Genomic DNA, 25,867 nt, shown 5'->3' on the forward strand with positions numbered 1-25,867 from the left:
TAGGAGAGATGAAAATGAGAATTTATTCCACAAGTGAGGTCATGGAGAGGCACCAGAGAGCTTGTCTAGACCTAAGCTACGTAAGGGAATCCAGGACTTCAACCAGGTCGATTTCGGTGTCCCAGTTAGTGAGGATGAATAGGGGTATTTTTATTTATTTATTTTGTGTGTGTGTGTGTGTGTGTGTGTGTGTGTGTGTGTTTCTGATATACTAAGTGAATTAAATTAGGAACTCTGGTTCAAGTTTTTGGTAAGAGTGAACAGTGGTGTGCTGAGGACTGGCTAGCAGGCATGAGTATGCCCTGCAGATCTTAGTGTTGATGATTCAGCCAAATAATTCAGGAGGAAGCTCAGATATATAGAAAAGGCAGTTAGTGTAAGGTCTCTGTAAGAGACCACGGTTTACCAATTCACACTGTACCATCTCCTGACTCAGAGGAGGCTTTTGGCAATGGGTTGAGAAACATAACCTTACTTCTTCCAGAGACTGTGTGCTGATAAAAGCCTGGAGATAAGATCCCCCCACTATTCCAAATCACATTTAGCCACAGGGATCCAAGGCTGGAGGACAATATTCCCCCAGGGCCAAGCAGTACACAAAAGCAAGCTGATCATGTTTCAGAAGAAATGGTAGCCATCTATAACCCCCTCATCATCTACATAATCTATTCCATGTAATCGGGCTGTGGAAAGATGGAATAATCTATGCGAAATAGCTATCGCAACACTAAGCAAAGAACAATACTCCAGAAAGACTAGCAGTGACGACCATTTGTATTCAAACAAGGGTTCTGTTGAGTTCTTGATCTATGCTGGATTCTGCTTCCTCTGAAATCTATATATAAAATCCCTAACCACCTGTAACTTAGAATGTGATTCTACTTGGGAATAAGACCTTTAAGGATATGACTAATTTGAAATAAGAATGTGAAGGTGGGCTCTAAACTCAACTGACTCATTATAATAAGAGATTTGGACACACAAAGACCCCAAGGGTGGCTGTGTGCCAAGGGCTGACCATGTAAGGCATGTAGGGCAACAGATTATCTGCAGAGCGGGAAGCCTCAGAGGAAGCCAGCCCTGCTGGCACTCTGACCTTGGGTTTCCAGTTTTCAGAACTGTGAGCAAATAAATTTATGTTGTTTAAGCCACTCAGCCTGTGGTGTGTTGCTATGGCAACCCTGCCTTTGCTTAAGAACAGAATGATAGATGATGAGACCCTTTTAAATCTTGAGGTTTGCCTACTCTCCCTACATAATTCATATCTCTGCCTGGAATGCCTTCTCTAAAACAAATACCCTTGCTATGTCTGGATGTCCTTCATTCAGACCTAAAGGCTGCTGGAGCCCTTCTGGCTTCACCTGCTGCTCCTGGGTAATGTCAGAGGAAGGCTGTGGCTCTGGTCCACTTACATTTTGGTTCTTGGATCCACTCTTCATTTCAGTTAAGGTTCTGCTCTGGCTTTGTGTCTCAAACAAACTTGAACTTTTACATGGACACTTAGTGTATAGCTCCAAGTTGAAAAATTTGAAGTTATGGCCTTTCAGAGGGCTGAGCACGAATCTTTGACATTATATGAGTGCCACCCAAGATTCATCAGTGTCCCTCTGACAAAAAAAAAATGCAGAACAAACCCCAGATCTGTTGTAGAAAGAGATGACATCTAAGCAGATTTCTGTTGCAGAGAACAGACTATGCCTCTGGTTAGTCATGAGTCAGTCATGAGAGTTCCAGCAAAATCGTACAATGGCAGGGTTGAGGCGATCTGGGAGGCAGAGATGGACATGGGGATGCTGTGGGAGAAGGGATGGTCCCTGTCATCACTGCCATCCGATTGCTGAACCCAAGGAGGACACACAGATGGTGCAGCCGGCACAGCACGCGCAGCAAAGAGGTTGCACCAGGGAACAAATGGGAGAGCTAAGACTTGGAGGCTTGTCAAGGAAGTAAGATGAAGAAACCCAGGCAGAAGAAACCCAGCAGCACAGCATGGGGCTGGCACAAGAGCAGAAGGGATGGGACCTGTTAGAACTCATTTTAAGACAAACACTTCATTTAAAACAAAGAGCCAATCAAAAGTCACTTAGTCAAGTGGCAGCATCACAGGAAGAGAGCATCCCGATTCATCCCCAAATGCCCCACACCTCTGACCCTTGACCCCCCCCCCCCCGGCCAGGTACACATGCACAGAGAGGTCTCTCCTCACACTGCTCGAACCCTCCCCCAGTCTCCTGTGCCTAATCTCAGACACATCCCACTCCTCCAAAGGCTGTGAATACAGCTTGTACCCAGCGTTTCTTCACCCAAGAACTCGCTGTATTTCTACCATGGAAAAACCTACAATCAGTCACTTGGTTTTCAATTACCCAGCCTTGCCCTATCTGTCAAAACATTTGCGACTTGCCACTACAACCTATGTACAGTTCTAACTGGTTCACTGGGGTCCTTTTTAACTCAATGAAAACCTTAATGAAAATGTCCTGAATTTCTGGATTTTTTAACACACACACACACATTCCAGACACCATACATGCATCCTTTATGTGCACACACACGGTTGGAGGATTTATTGTATTTACAATCATTGATAGCAAAGGGCTTTCTTCTCATATAGTAGTGTGGAAAGCAGACTCTGTAGATGAGTGAGGATGGAAAGAAAGAACCAAAAGGGTTTGTTTCCTGTTTGGCTTTTGGACTGAATCTGAAAATCAACCTCGTTAGGATAACTTGCCAACAGCAATACAGTAAAATATTTGGGGGAATCAGGTGCCAAAGAAGCTGATTTAATTTTCCCCATGTGAAAAGGACATTCTTGCCGCACCTGCCAGGAAATAGCACCCCTCTGTCATTTAAGCCTGAGACCATGCCCTGGGTGCCCTGCCACTTCCACGGTGAGAGCGAGGAACCTTTCTAAACTGCTTTGGAGATAACAGACATCCAGGATGGAGACAGGAGAGTGAGAGAGTGCAGAGGAGGGAATGGGTGCTGGGCAGTGGTAGCAAGCCTTTGTACCACTTCTGGGGACTGAGAAGGCACCATGGATAATGAGATGCAGGAGCCAGAACCAAGGTGCAGCTGCAGCAGACTGGTGAGAGTGAGTGTGCCAGGGAGCACTGCCTCTCTCTCTTGCAGCTGTGCTGCATGAGCAGATGTTGCTACTTAATGTGTGCTCCTCAAAGCTCTATACTTGAACTTTAAAATTCTTAATGCTTAAACTCAAAACTTGTAATGGGTACTTCAAACTCTTTATAGGAATGAGCATCATACTGGTGTCAAAGCAGCTCCAGTGATGAGATATTGAGGAGTACCTGTCCTTGGCAAAGCAGACCAAATATAAAAGGAACACCAATGGGGGGGAGGGGGATTCACCTTCACTGATGTTCTTGGTCTCTAATGAGTTTGCATCTCCTGTGAATGTGAGGCAATGATGATCTCATTCAGAAAATACAGGTCATTCTTGAAAAGACCTGTTGGTTCCATGCTGCTTAAAACTAGGTTCCTTAACCCTGTACGATGCCCACCTATAAGATTTCTTAGCACCTCAATAGGGATCACTAGAAGGAAGCCCAGAACAGGCTCAAAAGTTGGTTCTCTATAAGCACCTTTGAATTCCTTAGTCAGGATGCCCTGGTGCCTCACCCCTGAGCTGTAGACCTAGAAGGTGGTACATGGTCCCTGTCCCAAGTTGTCAAATATTCTAGCACACTGGTACTCTGTGGTGACCCCTTTCCTTAGAGTTCTTTTAGAGGGACTGTTTGAGTTAGCAGGCTGAGCTCTGAGACAAAGCAGTGGACTGCCAGGGCCTAGGGCAACACTTCCCTCAATCCTCTGCCGGAGCTAGGAAATGTATACCATCAATGACTGATACATAGGCTCTGATGAAGACTAGCTTGCCCTCCTAGTACGGGTAAGGTAAGGTTCCCATATCACTTCAAATAAACTCGGTCTTAAATTATAGAAATAAATAGAAACAGTAGACAATTTAGCAAAGCACTTATTAATTATGAAATTATGTTTACATGAAACATCTAATTCATCCATCCAAAGGATATAGATGTTTTCACCTCTTTTTTTTTTTTTTTTAGGTGAGAAAAAGGATATTCAGAGAAGTGAAGTGACTTGTTCATGCAAACAGAAAATGGAGATGATGTGGGGTTTCCATCCATGCCCTCTGCTTGGGCACAGACCCACTACCATTCTCTGAGAAGGTTTGTTTTGCCAGCTAGACAATTGGCCCTTTGAAAGTGATTTTTGTGGGTTTTATAACTTCAAGCACAATCTTTGGAGCCAGGGAGGCTCTAAGTGCCAACCCAAACTTCACCCTTTGTTCTGTTAGCTCCCAGTGCAATGACTTTATACTGTAGGTGCCCCGTTTTCTCATCTGAAGCTTGGGGATATCAACAAGCCCTAACCTGGTGGGTTGTAAATGAAAATAAAATGATGTAATCTGAGTAAACTGCCTAATTGTCTATTCAGTATTCTTGGGACATAGTAAATAGTTACATCTTTAGATGTAAAGCCAGTACCGAGAGATGGCCTGAGAATGCCTGGGGTGGAGATGATGAGAAAGGGAGGGACCAGATGGAACCAGAGCAGTGCTTCTGTCTTCCCTGTGCCCTTTCCCTAAAGGCTCAAGGAAAGAGGCCACTTTGATTGGCTACTGCTGCTTCTGCTCCTCATCCTCTTCCCTATCACCACCATCATCATCATCGCCATCACCACCATCACCATCACCAGCACCAGCACATCACCATCACCATCATTGTCATATCTGGGACAGCCTTCCCATTGCTGCCCTTAGACATCAGGGCCCAGGATGTGGCCTCGGGACTGCTGGGCTGGCAGTAGCCGCAGGCTTAGAGTAGCAGCACTCGGGCATCTATGCTCAGCCACAGTACTAGCTTCCTTGGTCCTACAGTCTGAAAATGGGCATTTTGCAAGTTCCAAGCCACCATAAGCATGTTAGATAATTATCCTAATAAGCCTTCCTTTAACCCAGTCATCAACCCCTCTCTCCTATTGGTCCTGCTTTTCTGGAAACCCTAATTCAGATGGGCAGCTAGCTCCAGAGAACCTGTCTAGATTCCTCCCCTGAGAATGAGGAATAATAAGTCAGGCCTTAGAGAGTGTTGGCTATTCCAGGAAAATCCCTATGTATCCTCAATATTGCTTCTATTTTACTTTAACCACAATCCTTCAGTACTGGGCATGGTGTACATGGAGAAGCACGCTCTGACATGTTCAGTTAAAACAAGCCGTTTCCTTTCTAGGATCCCTGTATCACATCAGCCCCGCTGCACTGCTGCAGGCATCTTGCATTCCCATAGTGATGTCATACCAGACTTTCCGTCATGAAGCATCACTGCCCATGGGTTCATGAGCTTATTAATTTTCTGAGTATTACATTTAAACCCTTAGGGGACATGGCATCATTCCATGCAAGTCCTTTGCCTAGAATAGCATCTGGCACCCAGTAGGTAGTAAGCAAATGTCTCTGAATAAATGAGTCGGGGGGTTGGGGGGGAGACTGAGAGAGAGAGAGAGACATGTGAATGAGAACTCCTTTGACTATTACGTAAGGTTAGGATGGGAGCAGGCAGCCTTTGCCTCGTTACGGGGGTGGCCTCTGAATGCTGTTCAGGGCCCGGTGTGTTAGACGCTCGCTCGCTTGCTCGCCGAGTGTTTGCGGGATGCATGGATAAGGTAGCAGATGTTTGAAGAAAGCTCAGCAGACCTGCTTGGGAAGCAAGCAGCTAAATCTGAATCTTGTGTCACTCTCTGACCGTGGGTGGCCATTTTTCAGAACTACCCACAATCCTTATGGGATCATTTACATTCCTTGTAGAGAAACCTTGCAGGAGGAAATCAAGTGGTTATTGAGGATGACTTGTCCTCTTCTCACCCAATTGTTACTCTCTTGAGCAAAGGATGTGATCATCTTTAAGTCTACTATGTCATCTTAAAGTCTACTATTTTATCTTTTTCCCCATTTTCCCATGGTTGATGTTGTTTCTCTGACAGCTCTCTCTCTCTCTCTCTCTCTCTCTCTCTCTCTCTCTCTCTCTCTCTCTCTCTCTCTCTCCCTCCCTCCCTCCCTTTTTCCCTCCCTCACACTTCTTCTGACTGGCTTGAGCCTTCCATTTTCATGCCCTACCTCTCCCAATGCTGACCAGAAGCCCTTGGCAAACTCTTTGCCTTGGCTTTGTCTGAGGCAGGGAAGAAGAAAGAAGCACCCTATAAATCTTGCTTGCAGGATGCTCACTAAGTCTTACATGGCCAGGAGCCATTGGAAATAAGACTGGCATTCTTCAGAAAAACTGACATAAAATAAAAGATCATTTTTCAAAGGTTAGAGATCTAGCAGTCGGTGATAACTGCTAGACTCTGAAACAAGAATATGCTGGTCTTCTAAGCAGAGTGTTCTGCATCTCCAATCTTCATTTCAAGGGATGGATGCTGTTCCCTGTAGGCCCCGCCTTCTTTACCTTTCTAGCTTGATTTCAGGCTTCTAGGTGGCAGAGACAAGGCTCTTTCAGTGGCTCCACAACCAAGGTAGGAGGCATCCATGGCCAAAGTAATAGAAACAGTAGTGGTAGTGCCTGCTTGCATATCCTCTTTTTACACAACACGGATTTGGCAAAAGCCAGATGAAGCCATGCAGGGATCTGATTCATTAACCAAAATTCACTTATTTTGGAATTTGCCACATATGAGTGTGTGTGTGTGTGTGTGTGTGTGTGTGTGTGTGTTCATACATATATACACATACCCATTTATTCCTTTTAAATTCACAAATATATCTTCTACCTTTTGTTATCCTAGGTGAAGTTAGCAGTTGCTTTCCATGTCAGATGAAGAATAATAAAGCGCTGTTATAGGATGAAGGGAGAGCCACCAAGTCTGTCTCTAAACAGCTTAGCTAAAACATATGTGGAAAAGCCTCTAGAGAGGCAAAGACAGACCTCCAGAGTGCCTGGGGATCTATCTTTACACTCTATTCAGGAATATTCTAAAGAAATTTTCCTCACACATCCTTCTATGAGCTGGGGGATTGAAACAAGACAGAAGAGAAGTCCCGGATTTCCTTCTCATTCTCAGCCTTATTAAGCTGAGTTTTCATTTCTGAGAGAAGGACACAAGACATGGGCAGTAATTTCTCAAAGACCCATTCCTCTTTTGTTTTTGTCCTGCCGTGGACCTTGAAAGGACAATTTCAGTAGCTGATGAACGTTGCTGGAGGTGATGGGGAAAAGGAATGTCAAGTTTGTCAAGTTCTCCGTTGCTTCCCGTGTGAAGGGAGTCCACGGGGCTGCTCCCGGACTAGCACTCTGCAAAGCTAATCTCTGGCATATCCGCTCCTCAGGGTCACCGTGGGCAACACGGGAGCTTTGGCATTTTACTGCATTCTTTTCATAACGACATGAACTTCCTTCTCTTGTCAACCTGAGGGCATGCAAAATGCTGACAACTCTCTCTGGAGCAGAGCTTGCTGCCTTCATAGCTTTGGGAACTGTTCTGCGTAGGAAGAAACATCAGCCTAGAGTGGCAGTCTCCAGGGCATGATGAACTTCCAAGAGGGACCCTGCTGTGATAGGGCAAACCTGATTCCTCTTCCTCATCAGTTACTACTAGTCATGTGCCTGCTTATTATTTCTGTCTCCTAGAGGCCCAAGGGGAAGGAATGAGAAGATAATTTAATGGAAAGTAGGATAAGGAGGAACATGTAAAACACCTGTCAGTCACCAGTTACTCAGTTTCAGTTCTAGTTCTCCTTAATGGCTATCTCCGTATGTACAGTCTTGTCTCCTCCATTAAGAGCCAGATTCTATTTCTCTTCCCTTTTCTCAGCAACTTTTCTCATTTCTGTTACCAAAATACCTGGCAGGGAGCAAATTAAAGAGGGAAGGGTTTGTGTTGATTTGTAGCTTAAGGTGATCCCATTGATCATACTGGGCAGGATACGGTGGCAGTAAAAATGAGATGGCTGGTCACACTGCATTTATGGTCACGATGCCAAGAAAGACAAATGCTAACATCCAGGTCACTTTCTTCAGTGGGATCCTAGCCCACGAGTTGGTGCTATTCATATTCAAGTTAAAGCGTTTTTCATCAGTTAAACCTTTTTAGAAATATCTCCACAGACACACCCAGAGACACATGCCCATGGTGACTATAAATCATCCAAATGACAATGCAGGTTAACAATTGTACCCCGGAAGCCAGACGGAATTTCATAGTTGCATCAACAAATTCAGGGTCATAGAGGTACACTTGCTTGAGCTCAGAGACTAGATGATAAAAAGTACTAATGCCTCTACCACTCATGTTAGTCCTTAGGAGTCAGCATTATGATATGAGGAAGTCCAAAGAAGTTAATAAATCTGCGTGGAAAGGACCACATATCCACACAGAGAGGACCCGAGGTCACCAGCCACCAGCCACCAGCCAGAACTGACTTCCAGATTATAACAGCAAGCCATTAAATAGAGTGGATGGAGCCAGTGTAATTGGTTCAAACCTAGGTTACAGGTACGAGCCACCACACATGGCTATTTAACCTTTCTAGTTTAAAAGTGTGAGCCAGGTAGTGGTGATGTACACTTTAACCCCAACACTTGGAAACCAGAAGCTGAAGGATCTCTGTGAGTTTGGGACTCGTGTGTGTTTGTGTGTGTGTGTGTGTGTGTGTGTGTGTGTGTGTGTGTGTGTGTGTGTGTGTCTGTGTGTGTGTTTGTGTGTGTGTGTGTGTGTGTGTGTGTGTGTGTGTGTGTGTGTGTGTGTGTGTGTGTGTGTGTGTGTGTGTCCATAGAACTTGGGAACGTTCTATAGCTAATTGGTGGCTAGAAAATCCATACTCAAAGGGTGATTGAATACCCCTTTACTGTGGTTTTCACCAGGATGGACCGGATGGAGAAACTGAGGCACAGAGAATAACCATTCCAGATTCATACAGTGAAAGGGAATTATTGTTGGGATAAACTCCTCTAACGACTATATTGTAGAATTACTCTCTGAAAAAGGACAACATAATGGACATCAGGTGACAACAGCTGTTGTTGTAGCTCAGAAACACAGTCTTCACTGAGGTTAGTAAAACCCTGTGTTCATCTCCAATGCCATAAAGCCAAGCACCAGACAGACAGGACCACTTTTTGTTTGTTTGTTTGTTTGGTTGGTTGTTTGGTTGGTTGGTTTGGTTTTTCGAGACAGGGTCTCTCTGTGTAGCCCTGGCTGTCCTGGAACTTGTAGACCAGTCTGGCCTTAAACTCACAGAGATCCTTCAGCCTCTGATTCCCAAGTGTTGGGATTAAAGGTGTGCACACCCCTCCCCCTGATTCCCACTTTTAAACTAGACAGGTTAAGTAGCCATGCATGGTGGCTCACACCTGTAGCCTAACGCTTGGGGGGATGCTTAAGGTTAGAAGGACCCAGAATTTGAGGACCCAGCCTAGGTTACTTAGCAAAATCTGTGTCAAAAAGTAAAGCTAGAACACCTATTGTTTGATGTTCCCCAGACAATTTTGTAACCATGGCCCTTTAAAATGTAAGTTGGACCCTCATGCTACCAAGGCAGAAATCAAATCTTAAGGAGACCCAGGACTTGTCTGGGGTTCCTCAGCTCCAGAATGACTACTCCAGTTGCCCAACTGCAGGGATCATGCTCTTTACAGCCATTTTCAGTTTGTCCTCTCTAATCCCAGGCTGCACACACAAACACACAGGCAGACCCTTCTCAGAGCCTTGGGAAGCTTGGCTTGCCCTAGTCATCTTCTTGGTCCCCAAACTCCCTTTTGAGACCGCTCTCTCTGCTAAGCTTTGAATGTGTCCCCTGATGTTCTGCCTTCAGGAATGGTTCACAGTCACTCTTGTAGCAGTGGATTAGTCACAGGGGCACCCAGTTCAGGCCCTCTTCCTCCCAAGTGCCTCTCTCTCTGGCTCACCTCCTCTTTTCTCCTCTACTCTCGTTCTGTCTTCGGTTTCTCGCTTCTGCCACTTAGGACATGACATCAGAAGAAGGCCCCCGCTCCAGACCATGCCCTTTGGCATTACATCTTCCAGTCTGCAGAACCCATGAGGCCAACTTTTTATTAGCACTACCAGCCTGGGGCATTGTGCTAGAGCAGCACAAAACGTACAAAGACACCATCCCTGTCTCAAATTGCCACTTGCTGGGGAGGTGGCTTCTACAGTGGATAATCCAGAGAGAGGTGCTCTGCTGTGATTGCAGTGACAGAGGGATTCCTAGCAGATGAAAGGATTTCATTGGGATTAACAAATTAGGAGGATGAGCCTAAGTGGGTTCAAAGGACAGGATCTCTGAGACCTCTCAGGGGATACTACACACCAGGATCCAGAGCCCAGGCCTCTTCTAATTGTGCCTCCCCTGCTTCTCCATCTTTCTCTGAGCTTGTGTGTGCCTTTGCCTGTTGACTTTGAGTCCTCGCCATCACTTTTTGACTGTAACCACATTTAAAGGGCATTGCTAAAGATCAAAGTTAAACTCTCCTCCCACAGAGCATGATCATACTGCTGGAAAAAAAAAGTGCTGAATGTGGAAACTCACAGGATGGGGGATTCGAGACCTGACTGTGTCCCAAGAAGAGAATGTAGTTCATGCTGGTTTTACTTTATGTTTCTCTCTCTCTCTCTCTCTCTCTCTCTCTCTCTCTCTCTCTCTCTCTCTCCCCTACACACACACACACACACACACACACACACACACAGCGGTTGATGCTAGCTATCCTTCTTGATCACTCTTATTTACTTTTTAATAGAAAATGTTTCATGCAGCATGTTTTGATCATATTACTTGTCCTTCCCCCTCTTTTTGACCTGGCACTCATCACTTTGGCAAGACTGGTTGGCTGGTGAGTTCCAGGAATCCTCCTGTCTCTGTGTTAGGGCTATAGACAAAGGCCTCCCTCTTCATCTGGTTTTTATGTGGGCGTTGGGGAACTGAACTTGGGTCCTCAAGCCTACACAGTAGTTCAGGTATTGACTAAGCAATCTCCTTAGTCCCTGCTTTCTGTTTCACCTCGATGAATCTGACCATGCAGAAGTCTGCCTTTTCAAGAAGGCAGTGGAGACACTGGGGTTGATAAAGCTCAGTTGCACTTAAATCAGTGGTCTTCAGCCCTCCTAACGCTGCAACCCTTTAATATAATTCCTCATTTTGTGGAGACCCCCAACCATAAAATTATGTTTTGTTGCTACTTCACTACTGTAATTTTGCTACTCTTCTGAGTTTTGATGCAAATATCTGTATTTTCCAATGATCTTAGATGACCTCAAAAGGAGTCATGACTCATAGGTTGAGATCCACCGGCTATGGCCTCCCATCTGACCATCAGGCGACAATCTCCGATAACAAAAGTGGAGGTGACTGAAGGTGGATCTCCATGATGCCGTGGGACTGGGCAGGATGAAGGCAGGCTGTTGACTGACTGTGGTTAAGAACTTTGAACTGTTCTTCTCTGTTCTGCCAGGACTGATACCGGGCAGGATTTGAAACCCTGAGTGCTACAAGAGGTGATAATAAAAGAGAATTCTTAGTTAAGAGAGCAGAATCAGGTCCCACAGGCAAGTCTGGCTCAGGTGAGTTGTACTCGGAAGGCGGCTGACACACAGTAGAAGATGTGTTTCTGTCTTGCTGCAGGACTTTGTCCTGCCTGATTTCTCCAGATGGCAGTAGCAGTCATATGAAATACCAGAGAACTGGTTGATTGTCTCCCCCAAAGCCCAATCAAGACCTGAAGGGATAACGGACGACCCCGAAGACAGGAGGAGAGAAGGAGGCCGTGTAGACCTGCCAGCCTGCTCCCTCCTCAGGGGCAGAGGCTTGTCCATCAGGGGAGTGACATGCTTGCTGCCAATTTGCTTAAGCATTGAGGAGAGGAGATACGGGAGGTGGCTGGAACCCTGACTCCTATCTGCTCTGACTCCTGGGGCCACAAGAACTCTTTTTTTCTGATTCTGATCCAATCAAGAGAAAAGCAACGTCAGCCTTCCAGATCCTTTCCTCCTTCCTTTGCTTGAACACTTCTCAGGATCTAGTAGGTATACAATCTGTTATTCTGATGAATAAAAACCCCGGAGCATGATGGGAAATGCAGAAATTCTCTCTCTCTCTCTCTCTCTCTCTCTCTCTCTCTCTCCTATTCGCCAACAACTCTACCATCGACTGACATCTTCTTTCCTCACTGCAAACATTTTTCAGGAAGCTTTGACCTTTGGTCTCCATCCCAGCCTGGTCCTCTTTTAAAACAAGCCACATCCGTTGGCTATTTCTAATGCAAAGCCACTGAGCACTTTTGTCAAACAACCACTGGAGACCTTTTTCTTAGAAACTACAACCTGATCCCACAATTTTCTCATGTGACGGTTACCAAGGCAACCAGACTCCTCAGACTCACCGGAAAGCCATAGAGGAAACACACACACAAGGGGGCCCTCTGCTTCCATTCCTTCACTGTCCCTTGTGGAACCACCTCGAACAGTAATTCTCAACTTGTGGGTCACGACCCACACAGTGGTTGTATATCAGATATTTACATTACAGTTTATAACAGTCGAAACATTACAGTCATGAGGTAGCAGTGAATAATTTTGTAGTTGAATGTTACCACAACATGAGGCACTATATTAAAGGGTCACACAGTATTAGGAAGTTGAGAACCACTTCCATAGAAGAAGGCAGAGCCAGCCTCATGAAGCAAATCCCCTTGCTCATAGCAACGGATACCAAGGGCTAAGCCAATAGGCTTAGCTGGTACTGTTCTGGGAGATTGCCAGTTCAACTGGATGGGCTGAGCAGGCATACCACCAGTGTTATTCCTTTCCTCCTGACGTGTGTGGGAGAGAGATACCTAGTCCACTTCCCAGGTCTTCTGGCTCTTTTCTTTGCATGATTCACGGCTGGGAGGCAGGCTTGGTGACCTCATGCCCATCAAGTGGGGAGGCAGCTCAGCTTTTGAGTCCTGAGGGTGCAATATTTCTAGCTAGCACATCTGGATGAACCATTCTATCCAAGGTGTTTAGTTTTGCTGTGGCCCCGGGGCATATGGTTACCATATTGTTACGGCAACATGTGGCAAACATTTTGCCAAGGGGGAGGAACAGAAGGAGGCAGTGCCTATGGAGGGCCATTTTCTGGATGGGCTCAGCAGTTTGAGGCTCTGCCTTCTGTGCTGCTGCTCTGTCCTGGTCCTTCTCATCAGCACCCTTTGTGCCTTCTCCACCCATCTTCACTTCTGCTCCCATCCCATCTCGCTTGCTTCTTCTGCATTCTAATGTCCAGCCTGACAGTTTCTCTTCTCATATATCAGCTCTCCCACCCCCTTTGCCCCCTTTGCCATCACTTGTCACCTTTAGGTGAATGTGTGACCTGTTGTTTGCTCTTCTGGTATTCGTAATTATCAAGTAGCGCTTTCCTTCCTCGAGCTGATCCAAGCTTTTCCTCTCATCCAGTTGCCTTCTCCCATCCCTCTGCCTAGCCAAGCCCCACCCAGTCACAAACTGGTTGTCTCCTCTTGGAAGCTTCCCTGCAATTCGTGCCACCATAGTAACCTCTCCTGTGGCCTGAGGTCTGCCCCATGCTGTCCCTCCACCAACGGTTTGGTGCTTCATCCCTCAGTGTCACATGGGCCTTTCTGTTTGCATCTCCAACTTTGGTTTTCATTGCAGTTTGGCATGCACTTCCACTGTGCCTCATTATCTAGATTTTGCTCCTGCTTTTTTTTTTGTAGACATTATTACTGCTTTACTCCCTCATCCAAAGTATGCAAAACGACAGAAGATGCTCCAAAGGGATGCCTTGAGTGGCTGTGTATAAAGGGCCCTCTCCACACTGGCTGCTAGAGAGAAGCACTCAACTATCATCTCTGATGTTGCCTGCAGGACCAGAATGTCAGAATCTGAATTCTGCACCTAGTAGATGCAAATTCTATGACCTCATGTAAGTTCTTTCATCTCTCTGTGCCTCAGTTTTCTTTTTTTTTTTTTTTTTGTAAAATTTGTTTAGTTTGTTGCCAAAGAGTAATATCTAGTAATAGCATCCTAACCCTTGTCTGTCACACCGTAGGAATTGCATAAACATAATCTTGCTGTGATTTATAAACCCTGCTATAGTTAAAAGGCACCTCATCTGTATGGGTTCATTTCTTGACCTACAACATCAAAGGATCAACTTGGATGTTTTACAGCCTCCCTCCCATGGTTTTGAACCTGAAATCTGTTAGTGCAGAGATCCTAGAATCCCACTTGCCTGGGACATTCTGCTTAACTCCTGCTAGTCCTGAAAGAGCCTAGTAGCACAGCCTCCTTTGACTCTCAGAGTTACGTCGATTGAGATGACGCATTATATGGCCACCTAGCCTACTTTCGAGCATGGATATTTCTGTGCATGTTGGCTCTGTGGGCACAGCAGCAGCCATCCCTGCTCTGTACTCCAAAAGGAAGGTAAGGGGAACTGAGGACAGCCTGCTGTATCCAGGAGAAGCCAAGTGTCTTCTCATCATGAGGCTCAGACATCATGTCCGGCACACAGCTGGCCTCTCAGCTGGCAGCCACCCTCAAAGCTGTCACCCACTGAGTTGGCCTTTCTCTTTGTTTTACTCAAGTGCCAAACCTACTCAGTCTGGCTCCAGGACCTCCTGTCTCTCAGCATCCATCTATAGGAAAAGCAGATATTTTGTGAACAGGGCCTGCCATGGCTTGCCAATGCAAACACAGAAGTGGGAATTGTCTGGAGAGACCATTTTTTTGTCAGCCTCAATAAAGCTGTTTGAGCAGATGCCACAGTTGAAACCCACTGATGGTTCCTAGGAACTAAGGACTTGTCTAGTTGCTTCACAAAAAGCACTTAGTATTCTACTCTTGGAAGCTTCTAGAGGTAGCAGCCTTGCCCAGCAGAAGCAGTCACTGTCGGCCTCAAGGACATGTGTCATGCCAGCAGTGAGGTTCAACCCTTTACATTCCAAAGTTTTATGGGGAACAGGAAACTATTCTATAAGATGGTGATGAGGCTACCGTGCATCTTAGTTTCTTAGTTATGGATTGTCCCTCCCTCCCCCCAATAGTTTTAATGCTTTATTGTAGAAAGGCAGAGAGAGAAAGAGATGGGGGGTAGAGAAGGAGAAGCTGGTCATGGCCACATGGAGAGAGGGGAGAAGGGAGGGAGAGAAGGAGAGCCAGAGATGAGAATAAGAGTTAGCTATGGAATCTTAGCTCTTTTCCCCACTCTGAATTCCATTACTTTGGGCCTCAATGTCAAAGGCTGTCATATTCCCATATTGCTAGCGCTACTTAGTTTTCTGCACGCTCGAGATCTCCCATGTGCAGGATGTTCTGGCTTATTTTTCAGAGAAGACAGTCAATGATCGCGACTTCTTCAACCTTGTCTCTCTTGGAGAGATGAGAGCCAGCATCCCATGGAAGAACGCTGTGGGCTCTTCTTGCTCCGTCTAATACTGAGCCAAGAAAGGTTGTGTGAACTTCTGTTTCTTAATTCTGGTTTTGCTGTAGACGATATTTGTTGTCTTCCTCAGAATCTGAATCGTGTTTTAGATGCTATCATGGTTTCTCCAGCCATCCACAGTTAAGTAGCTTGCTCCTGGCCTCGGAAGAAGGTGTCAAGGTGTGAGTTAAAGGGACTGCCAAGGAGGGGGATTTCAGAGGACAAGAAAGCAATGAGCTAAGCAGGAATGTAAACACTTCACTGACCAAGGGACTTTCCTGGTCACAAATAGCTAATAAGGGCCTTGGTAAACATGACCTCTCACACTCTACAATGTACATGCAGGGAGGACTTGGATCAGTATGGATTGGCTATTTATCCCCAGTGTTTATATATTGACAATGTATGATCTGTGAGGTAAGTGTTTTGGGAAATAAATAGGGTGAGATAGATTTAGGAGAACAAAGAACACATGACTACACCAGTGACTGAAAAAGGAGGGGGGGGAGACCTTCGCTCACTTGCTGCCCCCATGTTATGCTGTCCTCCATATCATGATGCAGCAAGGTAGCTCTCTCCAGATGTCAGTGAAAGGCTTGTAGATGTACCAACCCCTAATAATAATAATAATAATAATAATAATAATAATAATAATCAATAAAACCCAAGCATTTCTTCTTCATAAATGGCTTCATCTGTGGCATTTCATTAAAGCAACAGAAAATGGACTGATTCAGGGATCGAGGTTCGCCACGGTCAAGGGATCCTCTCTAAGGCACTGCCTCTGTTAGATGAAGTGCTATGACTCTGCACTGAAGTCCTTTAGAAGGTAAGACCCCATGGTGATATGGCACTGGATTGTGATGGGCTGTGACACTCAAGCCTTAAAGCTGGCACTTTGGTGTTCTGAGTAAATATAGTTTAAACTAGAGATTGTGGCTTGGCACTGTCGGTAGCTTAACACATCACTGGTACTTCTTCAAGGAGTTATGGTGAGGAGAGCAACATCTTTGACTTGTGCAGCTCAGGGACTGGCAGGCCGTTGTCTGATAGCACTTCCCTTTCTCCTGTTGGGTTAACCATGCTTGCTAGAAAAACAGGATCTGTGCTGGTGCACCTCTCCTGCCTCCTCTGTCTTCACCTGCCTTTCCTTCTGGTGACTCCATCTGCTTCCTTCCTAGGATGTGACCCAAACATCACTTAGGCAACCACCCCACCAGCTCAATTCTAACAAGTGTCCTCAACCTGCAGGATGCTCCAGGCTCCCCTGACCCTCTGGAAGAAAGACTATGTAAAAGTAACCTCCATCAACACTGATTTAATGGGGAAGCGATCCATCTAAACATTTTCTCCTGGAACCCACAGGGATGACTGGACCAGAGTCCAGTGGTAATATGGATGGAGGGGGGCTTCCCCCTACCTCTAGTGGCAGATTTGCTTAAGTGAATATTTAAATATCTGCTTTGAAGTGCATGGACAAAACTGTGTGGGTTAAGTGGGAGGAGAGCATATGAGCTGTGAGAGAAACATGACCAGAATGTTCTAAGACACGAGGTTGAACGTGTTTATGCTCTCTGATGACCCAACAGTGTTCAAGAACTTCTCTGCTCTAATTTGTGAACTTCCATGAGACTTCCAAAAATCGCCAAATACATGTGAAGACCAAAGGAAGACTCAAATAGCTACTCGGGAGCTTTTCTGAGTGCCACTGTTTGCTGTGACAGGGGAGTTACTCCCAGCCCCTCTTGTGGTGCCCTCAAGCTTTATAGAGCTCCCTTGCCGTCTAGCCAGATAGCATGGCCACTCTCTGTCTCCTCTCTCACATGGTACGTTCTTAAACCGAAGCTCCCCACTCAGAATGGGCTACTTTTCCGTAATGAGAAATCCACACACATTCTGTGGGAAATAAAAAAAAAAAAAAAAAACTTGCAATTTTGATTTACTTCAGGAATAGGAGTAGTTGGTAAAATCTTCTCTCAAGATGCTAGCAGCGGCAAGGAGCCAGAGCTGCCAGTAAGCCCCGTGGTCAGTAGGGAACTGATAGACCCTCTGTAGGGGATGGTGTGCACTGCTCAGCTGCAAGGCCCCCTAGTTTAGAGGCATTACAGAGCACCGCAGACTTTCAATGGATTCGCAGGGACACAATTCCATTTCAAATCAGAGAACATCTGTGTGCCACCATTTCAAAAGCCAGCTTTTCTCCCCACCCCCCACTACAGACAGGTCCCAGGTTTCTTAGGAGGTTGGTCTGTGCGTGTATGGGATGCAGACACAAAGCCAGAGTTGGAGACAAGGAGTCATCTGCTCCTTTATAATACCAGGGCGAGAGTCAACAGTCATGTTCCCTCACAGGTAGGGGTGAGAGGCCCAGCCAGATGGGCTGGCTGTGGCTCAGCCAAGACCCTCAGTTCCTTCAGCAAGAGGAAAATCCTGTCAAAACGGCTTAACGATCTTCTAATATTCCCATGCAATTAAGGCCACATCTGTCTCCCAGGCCCCTGCACTCCTTTGCAAGCGAACAGACAGGAACCAAACAGTCTGTCTTGTCGATCTGGAAGGTAACAAAGAGCTCCATTCATAACTGGAGGCACTTTCTCCATTTTTTTTTTTCAAAGTAAAATAGAGTTTTCACTTTGAGAGTAACCTGTGTGGCAAGAAAGCGAAGGATCCCCCCCCCAATAAATCAAATTCAACAGCCTAATAAAATGCTGGCTCCCCTTCCCCCATCCTCTTCTTACCCCTCCCATCTCCTGTCCCCCTCTGCCAGAAAACAGTGGACTAGAGAGGGGGTGGGTGAGCCAAGGAGAGAGGGGAAGGTGAGCAGTGAGCAGGAGTGAGTGTGTGTGTGTGTGTGTGTGTGTGTGTGTGTGTGTGTGTGTGTGGTGTGCGCATGTGAGAAGTAACGGTGGGTAGGCAGCCTGCCTTTCCCTCCCCTACTTTACATACTATCTCAGCCTTTCCACACTTGCCTCCTCCACCCATCCCCATGCATAAAGTGAAGCTCCCACATTTTCCTTCTCTCTGGATGGGAGCAAATGACTCTAGTTGGGAAGAAGTGGGATAAGGGTTTGCCAGGGCTACACCTGTAGCTGAAACCCAGCAGAAGCTGGTGCACCTCTCAGAGCGAGGCGATGAGCTCTCCCCGCTGCCTTTGAAGCCTCCAGAGAGGGAGTTCGCAGCTGATAAAGGCTGATAAGCATTGAGTTGGTGCTTATCCACAGCAAACATTATCTTTTGAGGTTCTCGCTGCACTTGCAGGCAGGGGAGACTCTAATCAGAAAACCAAAGGGAAAATGTGAGACCAAATCACACTGGCTGCTGCCTCTTTTCTTTTGTTTCAGTTTGCACACTGGAAAGCCCAGCACAGATCATGTCAGAAGGGACTCTAGAGCACAATACTGTAAAAGCTTTGCTTTGGTTACCGTTGTTGTTCTGTTTTCTCTCTCTCTCTCTCTCTCTCTCTCTCTCTCTCTCTCTCTCTCTCTCTCTCTCTCTTTTTTTGTCTTCTATATGGACATCAGTGGATGCAATCTTTTCAATCCTAACTTTAAAAAAATATGAAAGAGCCAAACATTGACAACAACCATATAGCCAGCGTTTTATTGCTGTTGTCCAAAGTGCTTTTACAGCCTTGGCATTATCTGGCTCTCATGATAACTCTAATGCATGCAGGACAGACAGTGCCTAAGTCAGCACCTGATTTAGGATGTATAGCATCCTTAACACCATACAACTTAAAGTGGCATGCCAGGAGTCCAAACCAGGTCTTTGTAGCTATGAAGACGGCTTCTGTTCATTCTACCCCATGCAAGGGCTCGGCAATTAGATAATTAGCAGTGAGAATGGCCTTGAACTTCGGTGGGCCAGCTGGAAGCACTTCTGAAGCCTCAGCACTAGTGAATGTAGTCAGAAGGAGGGTTTTCTGAACTTTCATCCTTGAGTAACGAACTTTGGCTGCCCCGTATTTCAATGCACTGGTTCCATGCTATTTCTTGGGGGGGGGGGGAGAATATTAGCAAGACGCAGATACCGAAGATAAGTGTACATGGAAAGAGTACTGGGTGAGGGTCTGGACCTCTGATTTCTGGTCAGCTATGGGCTCTTGAACAAGCGTCATTCTTGGTATTTCACGTTTTCTGCAATGACAGCTATGTCACCCAAGCAGGAGGATGGAACAAAAAGGAGACAACAAAGAGAGTGCCTGGTCCCATGTGAGCCAGCTTCTAAATAAGTTCTCTGAAAACTATGCTACAATAGCAGCAAGCTTCAGGTAAAGGGTGCCACAGTGGAAGGCTAAGATGAGACGCACAATGGTAGACCTTGACTATTCTCACTCATCCCTCCCAGCTCATGTTCAATGTGCTGCTGTGAGAACCTAACCCAAAAAATATCTGACAGTCACAGACATATCCATGAAGATGGTGGGAGATCATATATATCCATACAGATGGTAGATGGATATATATATATATATATATATATATATATATATATATATATATATNAATGGTAGACCTTGACTATTCTCACTCATCCCTCCCAGCTCATGTTCAATGTGCTGCTGTGAGAACCTAACCCAAAAAATATCTGACAGTCACAGTCTTTTCCATTAAGTTTATGGGAGAGCATATATATGCATACAGATTGGATATATATATATATATATATATATATATATATATATATATCCATATAGATGGTAGATGGTCATACATGTATACATAAAGATGATAGGTGACTTCCAGGCAAGTTTTGACTAAGCAGGACGGTCCTGATGGTTGAGTCCTCAATTGTTTATAAAATAAGCTTCAGGAGTTCAGTCCATTTGGATATGAGTAGATTGTCAACTTTACAAGCATGATGCCCAAAAGGCCTGGGGCTGGCCTGAAAGAAAGTTTCTGGAGGCAAGAAAGTGATTTACAGGCTCAAGGAGTTATCTTAAGCTCCTCGGTATGCCTTGATAGAGACCTGTAGTGGCTCGATTAGGACTGGGAGTCATGATGAGTTAACAAGGCTTTCTCTCGATCTCTCTGAATCTTCTACACAAATATACTTATGCGTTCATTATTTTCTTAAACATTAATTTTATGGGTGAAGAGATGCTTCAGTGAGTGAAGCATGGAAATCTGAGTTCAAACCCAAAGAAGCCATTAAGAACTGGACAATGGGGCAGAGGCACATCAGTTCCCAGGGCTCAATGGCCAATCATGGAGTCCAACATTCTGTAAAGGACACTCTCTAGGAAAACTCAGGTGGAGAGCAATCAAGTGAATAAGACATTGGATGCTGACCTCCAGCCTTCCCATGTACACATATGTGTGAGATGTGTCCCCCATCTTCTACATGCATACGTGAACACAAAGCCAAAAAAAAAATTTAAAAGATAGAAAACAGGAATGCTCATAGATCTATTCATGGTTAGGAGAGGATTAGAACCTCGATGATGAGTTATTTAAATCCCTTTACTTCTTTCCAGTGGTGCTTGGAACCAAATCTAGAACTTCACGCATAGTATACCATTGAGCGATATAGTTTTTGTTTGATTGTTTCTGTTTTCTTGAGACTGGGTCTCCCTACTTAGCCCAGGCTAACTCAACTCATATGCTCACCATCCTCCCAGTTAAGCCCCCAAACTGGCTGGGTGTGTGGTACCACATCTGGGTCACCGATACAATTCTGACAGAAAAGAAAAGCATCATGCAGCGAAAACTTTTGTGCTCTAGCCTGGGGGGAGGCCATCAGTGGAGAGAGTGGCGAAGCAAGTTCTTTTGTAAAGTTGTCCTTTGTGCTTCATACTTTTTCAGGAGTCAGTGGAGGCGATTGTGATCATGTTTTCAGGAGAGCCAGAGCAAGTGGCCATTTCACAGATGAGAACACAGCACCAAGCTGGCACCGAGGCCTCCTCTCTCAATCTCTCAAGCTCCCCCGACTTTCAGTATGGTCTTATGTAGACCAGGATGGCCTCGGGCTCACAACACCGTCAGCAATGATCTCGAATTTTGGATCTTCCCGCTTTCTGCCTCTACTTCCCGAGTGTTGAGATTATGACCATGAAACACCACAACTGTTTTTATGCAATGCTGGGGTGGAACTAAAGGCTTCCTTCAAGCTAGACAAGAAATCTACAACATGAACATAGCTCCAGGCCCTCTGTCTCTCTCTATTTCCATATTAGCTGCCTTTCATCAGACTTTCACCCAGGCCACATACAATTATCTCTGAGTAGCTTTGTGAATTTAATCAACTGAGCCTGGAAAGGGATTTCAGAAGATCATGTCCACTTAAGAGTTAAAGCTAGTATGAAAATATTTCTCTTGAGTTTCAGAGGGTAAGCAGACTCTTCTACGTATATAAACCCATACTCTTGGAGAATGTCTGGCCAGGGAGACGGCCTTGTCCTGGGGTTGGTAGATATGCTTCCTTTGGGGTATGAAATGAGGAGTGTAGAGGGATGGGGGGTCCTCTTGTTTATGATCTCCCACCTGCATGCACACTGATACAAATAACAGTGCATTTCCAAACTTCCTAAAAACTGTGCTATAAATATTCAACTCATGCAAATATTCTTATAACAAAATATTCACACAGGTGATACAACATCTAACTACTCTCCTCTCCTAACACCTGAGAATCAGTTTCACACTGAACCCATAAGCAACATTAATAAACAAACAAAACAAGCACAAAAATCGTAATACACATAACAGAACACAGTAAACATAAACAAAATACAGAATACTTGTCTTGCAAAGCCAATAAACACCATGGCATCTGGTGGCATAGCTGTGTCTGCTTTAAGATGTTTTAGCTACTGTGGACTTTTTTTTTTTTTAAAACTATACTTGAAATGTGTCCTGCATGTTTGCATTGGGCATGAGTCTAAACGTCTTTCCGAGTTCCTATATTCTCAACCGAAGTTGCTCAAGTGACAAACTTGATTATCTATCAAGTCACCAGGTGAAACTTCAGGTATGACAAGGCCCACTATCAGCACACTCCATGACTTCCAGGCATTCCAAATGGACAGTGCTCCCACTAGCTCTCAGAAGTGTAGCTCACGAGTACACATTTCCCTTCCAGGGGGAAATTTCCTAGGGTCCCAGAGTGAGGATTACTGCCTGCTCTAATCTGTAATGAGTTCTGGTTGCTGTGCGTATTTTCAATGAGGTGTGCAACTTGTCAGAAAGGAAAACAAAGTACAGTATGCTTGACTACATGGGGGCAGGGAGCCAGGGGACGCAGGGAGTGGCTGCGTTCAGCTCTAGTAGCTTGCATTTCCTGTTTACTGGGGTTAGGTGAAAAGTTTAAAGGGAAAGACTCAACACTGCCCTGGATGGTCAGCCTCAGTGATGATGTTCAGGGAACCTCTGCCCAAGTCTTGTCTCTGGATCCCACAGGAAGAGTTTTCCATCGGGAAACCACAGGACTCAGCACCCCAAATTCCAGACGTGTATCTCAGCTTTCCTTTGCCCTGTTCCCCCTTCAAAACTAGATGAAGTTGAGAATCTTGAGGAGTCATGTAATAAAAAAAAAAGTCCTTTCTAAATGCCCACCCCTAGTTGTTTGGCCACCAGGAGCACCGGTCACAAAGAGCATTAAAGTTACTTATGTGTTTCTCTTCTTGCAAAGATGTCCAGCATCTCAGTTACCTGTGATGTCTCTTTCTCTCTCACAGAACTGACCCTTTTAACGAATTCCAAACGACACAGTTGCAACCTTCTGAGTTGCGGATCCACTTTCTAAAGAATGCTAGCCCCGAGAAGTGCACTGCTTGCTCAGAGGCCTCCCATCTTCAAAGCGATGGGTTCACCTCGACTCTGTCAACGCAAGGGCTAGCCACCATTACCTGTGTGTCACTGAAAAGGAAGTTAGCTACCCAGGGAGGAAGCAGAATGAGTCTGGCCTGTGTGACTCCTGCTTGTGGTCTCTGCTTCTCTCTCTGTTTAATGACAATGGCAGAAGATGCCTTTTGGGTGTGTGTGTGTGTGTGTGTGTGTGTGTGTACATATATAAAATCACTCTAATCAGTCAGAGATAAGGATAGGTTCATTCTTCACCCCTACTTTGCTGGTGAAGAAACTAAGGTCCTGACAGGCTAAGAGTCTCATTCAAGATCAAGGGCTGGTAGTGGAATAGGGAAAACACATCTTTCTGGACTCTAGATATCAGGCCCTTTCCAAGGCGGCCAATGTTCTCTGGTACATTCTTGGTCCACAAGCACAGTGGTCACAAATACGTTAATTCACATAGATGCTACTTTGCTTTCCCTTTTGATCTTGCCCCCTTGGTTAGGGTAGGCAGTTTTAAGGCCAGATCTTTATCTTCCTGCTCTTGGCTGTTTGAACTTACCGGGGGCTCATTAGGTGTCCAGAGACTTTTACTGATAGATAGCATGCACTGGACATGAGCCTGCTGGCTTTGACATTTTCAAACTGCACACTTCCTTCAGCGACAGTGTGCCAAAGCAATGGGCCTCACTGCCATCTTCTCAAAACCAGGAAATGAAACTGGCCACTAAGAGCAAGTGACCGCGAGCCAGGGCATTGGTGCAAACCAAGCAAAACATGCTGTCGGCAGCCTAGGCCACAAGGAGGGACACACGCATCCCATTTGTAGCTCTCTTTGAAGAAATGGTCCACTCCTGCTCCTCATCCTGGCTCGGTCCAACCTTCCTGCATCTTAAGCAGGTTTAACTGTGTATAATACTCAAGCTAAGTCACGCCTTTCGCTCTAACTGTGGTCCTTGTATCTACACAAACCCCAGCAACTCCAATCACTTGAGCTCAGTGTTCTGCTGATGTGGTGGGGCTCTTAACTGTGCAGCAGAACACAGTTCTTCTCTCGTTTTCTGTGTTCATTCTTTCTTCACAGCCCCAATCCCTGACCTAAGTCTTTGAACCAAGTCTTTGTTAAATCTCTGGCAATGATTTCAAGAGTTTTCTCCAAGTGTGGCTGCTGAGGTATTTTCGGGGTGCTTCAGAAAGCCTCTTGCGTCTCGGGCAGCAAAGCCCAGTCACTGTCATGTGCTCTATCACCCTTCTCAGTGTGCTGATGGCAGGGAAGATAGGAGAAGCATGTGGGAGCTGACTAGTCTCTGGAAAGGGCCACTTCATTTTTAGCCTTTTTTGAAGTTCTGATGATAGACCATGATGAGAAAGAGAAGGGGAGAGAGAGAAAGAGAAGGAGACAGGGGAGAGGGGCAGGAGGGGGGAGAAGATTGAATGTACCAAAGTATTTGTTTGTGGGCAACATTCTTTGCTTTGAAAGAAAAGGAGGCAGCTAAAGAGATTTGGTTAATTACACAAATGTAGATACAGGCATCAGACAGAAAGTCTACTGGATATTGGATTTACCACCATAGTGTTCTGGCTAGCTCTGTCCAAAATTTATCTTTGTAGCTTGACTAAGGACACCCAGTAAATTCAGATCTGAATCAATTTGCATATTATTATTATTTCACCTAGTCTGGATCAATAATTTGGCCATGTTCACTCTGGGTAACAAAATCCAGAGGAACTAGGGCAGGCCCAAACCAGTAAGCAGCAGCAAAGCCACTCAAGTGATAGAGCCACGCAGAGCTCCTGAGATGTGGACGCACTGCCCAGCAGCCTCCGTAAGCCTGTTTCCTAGGTTCCTGCCACTAACTCACCTAAGGTATCGATTTCAAATGCAAAATTCTGGAATATTCCAGAGTTAGTGATAGACACTTGGGTCCAGGAGAAGAAGAATAAATGGTCTTTTTGCTCCCAAATGACTTGTACAAGCAGGAATTTCAGAGCTCCTGTGGTAAGTGGTAGGTGCTCGGTGGAAAAACCTCTTTCACAATCAAACTGATTAAGAAAATGCTGGAGACTGTGTGGCCACCCATCTTCTCTTGAGCAACAAGAGCACAGGCCTAAGCAGAGACAGGAGTCTGATAAAGCCCAAGCCACAGAGAGCTCTTCATTCAACTTTCTCATAGAATCCCATTTTTATAAAGCTCCTTCAAATACCCTCAGTCATATTTGGAAGCAAAACTACAGTTTCTCAGAACCCTTGTGACAAGTCATTGAGGGATTCTACCTTCCCAGGTCTTATTTTTAAGTCGCTTTTCCTGTCATAAATCTCTATTAGAAATAGGAAGCGTGATCTGCTAAACGGGCAACACAAACCCAAGAGATCACTGGATTTTCCTCTTTGCTAGCTAGCCAGTTCTTAGAATCACAATTTGCTTTGGTTATGTGCTGGAAGCAACGAAGCATAAGTGTCCCTTCATCTTAAGCATCAGGGTGCGAACGGCTTGTCTTCAGGGGGACTTTTCTAAAACCTCCGACCTAAATTACACTCAGCCTGCTTCTCCTTCTTGGAGTGCATGATACATATCACATTTAGAAATGAGTGTGTGTGTGTGTGTGTGTGTGTGTGTGTGTGTGT

At 45.4% G+C, this 25,867-nt stretch overlaps 1 protein-coding gene across 1 annotated transcript in view; it reads right to left on the bottom strand.

Moving 5' to 3' along the window:
• Positions 1-25,867, bottom strand: part of Fli1 (Fli-1 proto-oncogene, ETS transcription factor) — a 120,037-nt gene that overhangs the window by 55,616 nt on the left and 38,554 nt on the right. The window lies entirely within an intron of this gene.

This window comes from Mus pahari, chromosome 10, assembly GCF_900095145.1.
Source record: "Mus pahari chromosome 10, PAHARI_EIJ_v1.1, whole genome shotgun sequence".
NCBI classification, from domain to species: Eukaryota; Metazoa; Chordata; class Mammalia; order Rodentia; family Muridae; genus Mus; species Mus pahari.